Source organism: Talpa occidentalis, unplaced genomic scaffold (genome assembly GCF_014898055.3).
Source record: "Talpa occidentalis isolate TD23 unplaced genomic scaffold, MPIMG_talOcc4v2.1 talOcc4.17, whole genome shotgun sequence".
NCBI classification, from domain to species: domain Eukaryota; kingdom Metazoa; phylum Chordata; class Mammalia; order Eulipotyphla; family Talpidae; genus Talpa; species Talpa occidentalis.
This window is the reverse complement of record NW_023601754.1, coordinates 39,642,075-39,652,109: the sequence shown is the minus strand read 5'-3', so window position 1 is coordinate 39,652,109 and position 10,035 is coordinate 39,642,075. Positions and strand designations below refer to the sequence as shown.

Sequence of the window (10,035 nt, the reverse complement as noted above, 5' to 3'; positions counted from 1 at the left end):
AGTCAGGTTATGGAATTCCTTGTTAGAGCTGATTAGCTAAGATTTGTTTTAAGGGTTTTTGTGTATAAATTTATGAGAGATTGTTCTGTCATTTTCTTTGTTTTTTGGTCTAGTCTGTATCATTTTGATATCAGTGTAATACTGTCCTCAAAATGAGCTGTGAAGTACTTTTTTCCTGGAATTTAATTCCGGTAGATTTTCATTTGAAATTTTCTGACCTCCCACCCCCTGATAAAATTTCTGAAACAGATTTTGTAAGGCCACTAGCATAGCCATAGTATCAAAATTAAAGAACAGATAATCATGGGTAACAGCTATAAATAACAGATACAAATACACAAAATAAAATGTGAATATTTGCCAGACAAAGGACTACTAAGGATAACCTCTTATCCAGAATATCTAAGATTTAAGCATTTCTAGATTAAGCACAATTCTAGAACTTAGTAATTATATTTCTAAGAGATGATTATAGTGGAAAAATGACTTGAGACAGTCAACAAGTCAATATCATTCATTTTGGCTTCAAAATATTATGGTTTATAAATAAGCTTCTTTGTGACCCAAATGAAGAAATGCATTCATATCACTATCTAATATATTTTGTAAAATTTAATTTGGTACTATTGGAGAAGTTCACTGGAAACACATTTAGCTAAATGCTTAATAGTCATGTTGCAAAATTAGTATTTTTAAGAAAAGACACCAAAACAGAATCAACTTCTGGTATACAAAAATAAATATAAACCTTTGTTTTTCCTTTTATTAAATACTTTAAATTTTGTTAAATAATTTCAGGATTTTTCCCATCATGAATTTTTTAGGCATTTGATATTTTGCTTTTCTTATGAGAATTCCCAAATAGGATTTTTCATTGACATTAACAGCCAAAGTAAAATTAAAATAACATTAATAATTATATTTGATTTTCAGTTGTTCAAATGCTTGTTATTTGAATCATAAATTGAGTGGCTCTAAAAATGATGTTCGTATTAAAGTTTTCCAGCCAGGACACACTTTTTTTTTTTTGTATTTTATTTATTTATTTTTTTAAAATAAATTTTATTTTTATATTCCCCATACAATTGCAACCCCCTTATTTTGACCCCAATCCCTCCCCTCCCCGCCCCCCACCCCCCATAGAGTGTCTCTGGTTCATAGTTGTTTGTTGATTTTGATTTTCACTTTCTTATAGTTATTCATTTTCCTGGTCCCTTATTTAAGTTTTCTAGATTTCTGCTATGAGCGAGACCATCTGGTATTTTTCTTTTTCTTTCTGGCTTATTTCACTGAGCATGAGCCCTTCAGGACACACTCTCTTAACATTACTATTAACTGTTACCTGTTTTACTATTTAACAAATTTTAAACTATCAATACTCAAACTTTAAATATACTCTGTGTGTGTGTGTGTGTGTGTGTGTGTGATTTGCAAATTAAGAGTTCAAACTTTAGTCATTACACACCAAAAAATACTAGAGAACATTGCTATGGAGTCACTCAGGCCTCCACTGTTATCCAACCTGTTTTATTCAGGTTTTGTAATTCATTACATCATCAATAAAACTTACTGCTCATTAGATTGCATGATTGGTATATATGAAAAATGTTTTTTATAATGATGTCAGAGTAAGTGTACTATGTGCTACCTTAAAATTATTCATTTCTAACTCCTTTACTTAGGACTGTATTTGTGTGTTAATGATTGAATTTCAAAGATAATATATTAACCTAAAATTTATCACAGTATATTTCAAGTAATATTAGAACACAGATGATATTTTTGGGGGGGGGGACCCTTTCTGGTAAAATCTGTAAATCACTACATATTTCACATTATTTCTGGGAGCAATAAGTTAATTTTATCACTGCTACAATAAAAATTACAGTAAAGCAGTATTTTTTTTTTTTTACTTTAACCCATCATGTGCCAAATTTACTTGACCACAACTCCTTTCTTAGGATACATGGTAATATCTTTTGCAAATGAACTACTTTTGTAAAAGCTGCTCCAACTGGGCCTCCCCAGTGGCGCATCGGTTGAGCGCTGGGTTGCGAAGCTGCCCGCAGCCTCTGCAGCGCCGGGTTCTATCCCCGGCTGCTCCGGGTGAGGGTCCCACATGGCGCGCAGACATCTCCTGCCGCCCGCTGCTTCCCTCAGCAGTGTACTTCGGCCTCTCTGCCTGCTCTGCTCCCCGCTCTGACTCTGGTGAATTCTCTCACCCTCCCGCGCTTCTGACTGTGCCCAGTGCTTGCATAAATAAATAAATAAATAAATCTTTAAAAAAAAAAAAAAAAATAGAACTTAAGTTTAAAAAAAAAAAAGCTGCTCCAACTAAAAAGAATTACCCCGGGGTGGAAATTCTAAGCATAATAGCTGGTGGCCAACTAAGTTTAGGGAAAGCAAAATACTTTCTCTGCAAGCCAATCATATTCATTTTTAAATGTAGGATCTTTTTTGTACTAAAGAAGGACAATCCCTCTAGCTAACAGTCTGTCACAGTCTTTTCTTCTCCCCTCACCAGCACACACACATATCTTAGTTCAACCTGAGATGTTTTTAAAAAGTCAAGTTCCTGGTATTTTAAAGGCATGTTAGTGAAATAAATGGCCTTCTCACATTTATTTAGTCCATAAATCAAATTGAAAATTGGATATTTTCTTCTAAGGTAATATGTACAACAGAAAAATAAAGATGGTCAAATGGGTCATTATTCCATCCATTGCTTTGTTTGCTCCTTCAACAGTTTTTTTTTTACTTCTCCTCATAAAAATGTTGGAAATTAAATTTAAGTGATTATGTACACATTCTTTATTTGACTGAATTGCTCTTTTGAAATAACATTATGCATCTCCCCAAAACAAAAAATTATAGTAAATATACATTAAAGGGAAAAAAAAAAACCTTCTGATTTCCTAAGCTAACATATTAAAAGCTTAGAGAGTACCTTTTCATAAGTTTATGTTTAAATGAACACATCTGTAGGTGGTATTTGTTTGTGGTTATTTATATATTTAAAAAGGATCACTGTATGGACATCAATCTGCAACTTTTCCTGTGTAATACATCATGGACATCTCCCCAGGTACATGTAGATCTAACATTCATTTTAGTGTTAGTAGCTGCAGATGATTATGTATGTAGAAATACCACATGCTTAAGTTTTTCCTCTGTTGATAAACATGTTGTTTCCAGTTCTTTGCTGTTTCAAACAACTGTCAATAAATACCTGTATATGCAAATAATTGCATGTGTGTTTTTATTTCTGTAAGATTTTCTTTTATATCAGAGTATGTGTATTTTTTCTTATAAAAGCTATTATTTCTCAGGTATAGCACATTCAGTCTCATAACAATGTGTTGAGCTATACATTTCCCCACAACCTAACACCACCTACTGCTCTTTTGTCAGCCTCTGATATAATAAAAGGGCATAGCTTTCGGAATTATTTTAAATGTAGGGAGACTTGACCATCTGAATTTTCCATAAATTAGTCTTTGCCCTATTTCTAGTTTAATACTTTCTCTTTCATTAATTTGTAAAAGTATTTATGTATTTTTGACTATACTTTTTTGATTTTTGACTACTTGTATTTTGGGTTACAAAAATTATCAATCTATTCTATTTGTAATATATTATTTGTCTTAAGTTTTATGTTTATTTTTAAAGAGCCAAATATACCTATATCAAATATCTCCTCTACTCTAAGATTATTCATCTTCCCTAATATTATTCGAATACTTATGTATTTTGAAGTCTTTGTTAGCTAAAAAATTTCCCTCAACTTTTCTTTGAATAGGATTTCCAACACCATAGGAAAACTAAAATAAAATATGGTGCAGTGAACACCTATCACCTAGATTTGTTATTAACATCCTGCACATTTTAAATCTTTACTAACATTCCATTCCATTCATGAACATTTCAACCATGACATATTAGACAATTTAAAATAATTCCATAATTTTCCAAATTATCTCAAAATCGGCTTATAAAATGTATTTCCAGTCTAGAATCCTATCAGGGTCCTCCATTTCTAATCTCTTTCGCGAATGGTTGCACCCCACTCTCTATTTTTTGAAACTACCATTTTTAAAACCTAGGCTTAATAGAATATATACTTTCAGGATTTGTCTGGTTACTCATGAAATACAGAAAAACAGTTTTGGCAAGAAAACTACATGGGCAATATGTGTATAATATAAAGTGCTAAGCATAATACAAAGTGCTAAATATGTCATTATGTAAATAAGTAAGTTGTCCCAGTGTTGGTATTGCTAACTTTGATCACTGATTATAAGGTGGTGACTGCTAGGTACTTCCACTGTAAACATACTAATTTTGAACTTTCTAATTAGTAAGCAATTGGCGGTAAGGATGTTTTTGAACAGTTAAATGAAACACAGGTTTATATTTTATACACGTTTATATTTTGTACATTTTTATGTTTGTTATATTTGACAATAGAAATGGTTAAAAAAAAAAAAAAAAAGCAGAAGGGTAAGTAAAGCCTGAGTTGGGGTAGAAGCAGGGCAGCAACTCTTACACAAGATAGGGGTTGGCAGGAGAGAGTTTTTGAAAGTGTGATGATAGGTAATAAAAAGGGTAGCAGTGAATATATTTATGACTCTAAATTTAGGAGTATGAGACATCTCCAATGGATGAAAGAACTAATTGAGAATGAAATAAAAAATTGTGATTATCCTTACCAACTGTTAATATGTTGTCATTTTCCAGCATTACATCCCTGTATAAATCCCTCTGGGCAGGTTTCAATTGTTGCCAGTCCTCCTGAGTTGTCAGCAGCCACATCCTTCAATGTTACAGTGCCCTGTAATAATGCATTCTTACTCAATTTAAGAACGCTGGTGACAAGTTCTAAAAGCATCCAGGTGTCAAAATTCATAAATAATCATACAAGTGGCTAATATTTAGCTTCATTTTGTATTCTTTAGAAAAGAATAAGTCATATAGAATATTTTCTGTAAGTAAAATTAAAAGATTCATAATTTAATTTAAAAAATTCATAATTTACTGTATGCAAAATACTGAGACATGATAAGAAATGTTTATGTGGTGCACTGGGACAGCATATAACGCAAAAGATGCCGGAGGCAGAGGTGTTAAAAGGAAGATAAAAATGAAATTCTGAACACGGGTAAAGATATCCATCAAACTGTTAAAAATGTTCATCAGGAGCTCATATAGGGACTAGTGTGAAAATGAATAACATGATAACCATCAATCTAGAGCTTGTGTGGAAGCCACTACAGTGAGATAATTAGTATAATAAAGGGTAATTCACTAAGGTTATACAAAATGTGATAAGGTAGGGATACCAACAGAATTCTAGAAATAAGCAACACTCAAGAAATAAGGAAAAATGATTCCTTAATGGAAAATTTTTTTAAGTCATCAGAGAATTTTCATTCACATCATGAAAAAATAATATAAAGGCAAGGAAAATATTTCAAATTTCTTTCAAAGAGTCAGACTTTAACTTTTGCCTTCACAAATCAAATTAGCAAAACAATAAAAATGTAACTGCCAAAAGAATGGAAATGAAAAAGAATCTTCCTGTGTAATGAAAGTAAGAAAGTGAGGCACCTACATGTCCCATACAGTGAGGACTTTCTTACAAAATAATATAATGGGGTGAGATGGAAAGAAATTACCAGGATCTAAGTCATCAGTACTGTTTTTAAAAAAGAAATGAGGTAAACACTGAATATTTAATGGTACCACTCATTGCTCTAAGCAAGTTACAAAAACCAACTCATTTAAAAAAAAAAAAAAACAAAACTATCATGCAAGGAAATAGGCAAAATTTTAGGGGATAAAACTGACAGAGTTTAACTTGATCATGGTGCCACCAAAAGTGGTAGAGTCAGGATTGAAGCTTAAGTCTTTTTGCCTCCAAAATCTGTGCCTTTTATCACTACATTGTCAGAAAGAACTAATGGAAACACACAAAGGATAGTTTCTCTGTTATTGTCCCAGAATGTGGAGAATGAAGGAATTAAGGAAAGTGGAATAAGGCAGTAAATAAAGAATAATTTGATACATTTGAATATAAGCACTAACTGAAAAGTTCTAGAAAATAAAGGTTCTAGAAGACATGGGATCAACAAAAGACATTATCATCGAAAGGAGTTTTTCATTTTTTGAGACGAGTAAAGACTTACTTGAAGAGCTATGAACCCACAACTTCTAAGATTTGATCAAATTTAGTATCACCGGTAGTGGGTCAAACTAAAATCATGTGTTCTTTGATATGAACAATAGAAGAATATACCACCACCCATACTATTCCTGCCAAATATATTTAAACTTAGCCTAATCCTGACAAAACAAATCCAGAATGTTGGACATTCTACAAGATAAACACTCTAGACACTTCAAAAATGTCATTGTGAAACACAAAAACAGGTAAAGGGAATACTGCTCTACTTTAAAGAAGTTAAAAAGGGGCCTCCCCAGTGGCGCAGCAGTTGAGCACTGGGTTGAGAAGCTGCCTGAAGCCTCTGCAGCACTGGTTTGATCCCCGGCTGCTCCCCAGCAACTGGAGGAGGGTCCCACATGGCGCGCAGACCTCTCCTGCCACCCGCTGCTCCCCTCAGCAGTGTACTTCGGTCCTTCTGCCTGCTCTGCTCCCTGCTCTGGCCCTGGTGAATTCTCTCTCTCACCCTCCTGCGCTTCTGATTGTACCCAGCGCTTGTATAAATAAATAAATCTTTAAAAAAAAAAGAAGTTAAAAAGATATGTCCTTTCTCAGCCAAGAATTCTCAGTCCTCTGTAATCAGTAAAGGCCTTTCACCAGGAACCAAACCTGCTGGTACCTTGATCGTGGATTAACCAGCCTGCAAAACTGTGAGAAATAAATGTTTGTTTTTCGGGGGAAGAAAAAGATAGGCTCACCCAACAGATTATGTGACTTATTTGAGTTACTAGTCAATTTTTAAAATAGACATAGAACATTTGGGCAACAATTGTGAAAATTTACATATGGGTATATATTTTAGGATAGGAATCCAAGTTAAGTTTCAGTACTGCAGTTATATGGGAGAACAATCTTGTGCCTAGAGATGCATGTCGAAATTTCGGTGGTGAAATAAATGATGTCTGCAGCAAAAATCAAAAATAAGTAAAGATGGGTAGGCAGACATTAAACAAACAATATTAAATATTAATATTAAAGACTGATGATCTAGGTGTATATAGTGTACATGATTACACTTCTTTTAGATTTTCTGTAGCCTTAAAATTTTTCAGAATAAAAATTTAGGGAATAATAATCATAAAAATATGAGTGCCATAATTACTTTCCTGGGATCGCTGATTAAATATATGACTTATATGTACCAGTATAAATACATTCTATTAGAAGAAGGTCAAAATCCTAATAATCACAGAATATACTTACCAAAGCTGTTCAACGACTGCCACTACCACAGAGCTGAATCCATATGTTCGGCTTGGCTGAAGAGATAACTAATCAATACAGGGCTGCAAGGTCAAGATGGGTCATGAGGACATAACTCTGGAGTCGCCAGTTGATGAGTAAGGCACCTAAGTCCTATGAACAATTATTGTCTGATCATTCTCTTCTCTGTACAATCTTCCAAAAAGCTATATATTTCTGAGTTCTGTTGTTTCCATGGAGTTTAGATTCCTTGGCTCGCTTTCTTGTTCCAAAATCTTCAAGGTTACCATTTTCTTTTGAATTTTCGAATTAAAATTTAAACATAAGATGTTTTGCTTGAAAAGAAAAAAAAGAAATTATCAATAATATGTAAAGTTCCTTTTGACAATTCTCCCTCATTACAGTTCTCTCCTTTTACCCAAAGGTTGCCATTGACAGTTTAGTGTGTATCCCCCGCCATAAAATATATACTATTTTTTATATTAAATCTATCACACAGCATGCTTTTTAAAAAAGTATTCTTCAGACCCTGCAGTTCTGTATGTATAATGGTTCTAAACACTATAGGTAAATGTACTTCTTTGTGATACTGTTAAAACGACATGTATTTTCTGGGCCTCCCCCGTGGCGCAGCGGTTGAGCGCTGGGTGGCGAAGCTGCCCTCAGCCTCTTCAGCGCAGGTTCGATCCCCAGCTGCTCCCCGGCCACCGGAGGAGAGTCCCACATGGTGCGCAGACCTCTCCTGCCGCCCGCTGCTCCCCTCAGCAGTGTACTTCAGTCCTTCTACCTTTTCTGCTCCCTCCTCTGGCTCTGGTGAATTCTCTCACCCTCCTGCGCTTCTGACTATACCCAGTGCTTAGGTAAATAAATAAATAAATCTTTAAAAAAAAAAAAAAACTACATGTATTTTCTCTAAATAACACGTTATACCTATTCATAAAAAAATGTCACAAGTTCAATATACAAGAAACCCGTCCCCATGAAATATGTTCAACCCAGAATAACAATTCCTGGTTTTCATTTTAAAACAGCCCTCCTTTTTCTTGCATGCAACCAACAGCTATTCGAAAACCAAGAGACAACCCAGAAATCAAACATGGCTTGAAATTAATGCATGCTGTGCAATTCGAAATCAAAATGTGTCATCTCTAAAAGATCCCAAATCTACATGTGCCATTTACACTTTTAACAAAATTTTTGCTCCACTTAGACCCACTCTTACTATGTAATCTGGCCACCTTAGTTTCACACAATGGCTCACACACAGAGGTTCATTTATTCAACAATACTGACCACCAAACTTGCTACTCCAGTCGCACTGTCACAAAGAGATCAAAATAATGGCAACATATGGTCCTGTGTGTCGGAGCAAGTTTAATGACTCCCCCCCACCCCGCCCCGCTGAAAGAGTCCGCGTGTGTAGCTTACAAATTTGTGATTTATTTCAAAGGGGACAGGGTCACAAGGTCTCGAAATAAGCGAAAACAAGTTCCCACTAACCAACAAACTCTACAGTCTTAAACTGAGTTCTCTCTGAGCCAAGACTTCCTCATCCCAAACTGGGGAGAAACATCGACCTACAATTCAGGAAACGTGACTAATGCTGAACTCTGCTAAAATTCACTCTTCTAGGGATAGTTATTAGTCGATGGACATTACCCAATAATGCCTCCCTAGTATAATAAAAGAACGGATGATTCCTTTGGTGCGCTGTGGCTGAGAAAAAGTTACCCCAGGACTAGTTTTCAAATAAACTTTCTTGAAAAGAACCCCGCAAACCAAAAGAGAAGAATTTTTGCATTTTCCCAATAACACATGGATTTGATCCAATAGAAAAATCGAGTCTGAACTCATACCAGATAAACAGTCTTTCCCAGATCATCAAGTTAGTGTTCATGAAAGAAATAATTTGGCCATCATTTTCTCACGATCATACACACACTCATTTGCTACTGGAACTCCTGCACTCAGAAATACAATCACAGGGGCCTCCCTGGTGGCGCATGGGGTTAAGTCGCAGCACTATGAAGCTATCCGCAGCCACTGCAGCACGAGTTCGATCCCCCATTGGCCTGGGAGCTACCCACAAGGTGCAGCAGACCTCTCCTGTCTTGTCTCGCCCACTGCTCCCCTCAGCAGTGTATTTCAGTCAGTCTGCCTGTTCTGCGCCCCACTCTGTCTCTGGTGAATCCTCTCACCCCCCCTCACACACCTCTAGCCTGTACCCCAGTTTTTGCATGCATAAATAAATCTTCAAACAAAAACAAAAGGGAAAGAAATGCAATCACTTAGAGGGGCACAAATCACCACCAGCACCACACACACAAAAAAAGCCCCAACAGTAGAGGGCCCTGGGTCTGTCAGGCAATCCCACACAGTTCTAAGGTGCCAACACCAGGCAGCTTCGAGCACGAATCCCCGACACCCGCAGAATCAGACACAGGTAGAAATAGAATCGTACCCACGGCCACTGAAGGGCGCCCAGTCCGCCGGACACCTCGCGGGGTCCCACACATACATCCCCAGGCCCCAGGGGCCGGCCTGGCCGGGCACGCCGAGAGCCCCAAGCAGCACGCAGCTGCGGCCGGGCCCGCCGCGTCGGCTCCTCTCCA

The 10,035-nt window shown here is 36.1% G+C and overlaps 1 protein-coding gene across 16 annotated transcripts in view; it reads right to left on the bottom strand.

Annotated features, from left to right (window-relative positions):
- ZNF570 (zinc finger protein 570) overlaps positions 1-10,035 on the bottom strand; it is a 114,285-nt gene that overhangs the window by 51,453 nt on the left and 52,797 nt on the right. For 13 of the 16 annotated variants that reach the window (XR_008552512.1, XR_005126244.2, XR_005126247.2 and 10 more), the window contains exons 1-3: positions 9,885-9,978; positions 7,424-7,758; positions 4,710-4,831 (exon numbers count right to left, since the gene is read on the bottom strand). The gene's annotated coding sequence lies outside the window, so the exon portion shown is untranslated. Of the gene's footprint in view, positions 1-4,709; positions 4,832-7,423; positions 7,759-8,645; positions 8,790-9,884; positions 9,979-10,035 lie in introns of those variants that run through there. The other 3 variants (XR_008552509.1, XR_008552507.1, XR_008552508.1) reach the window with 2 other exon arrangements.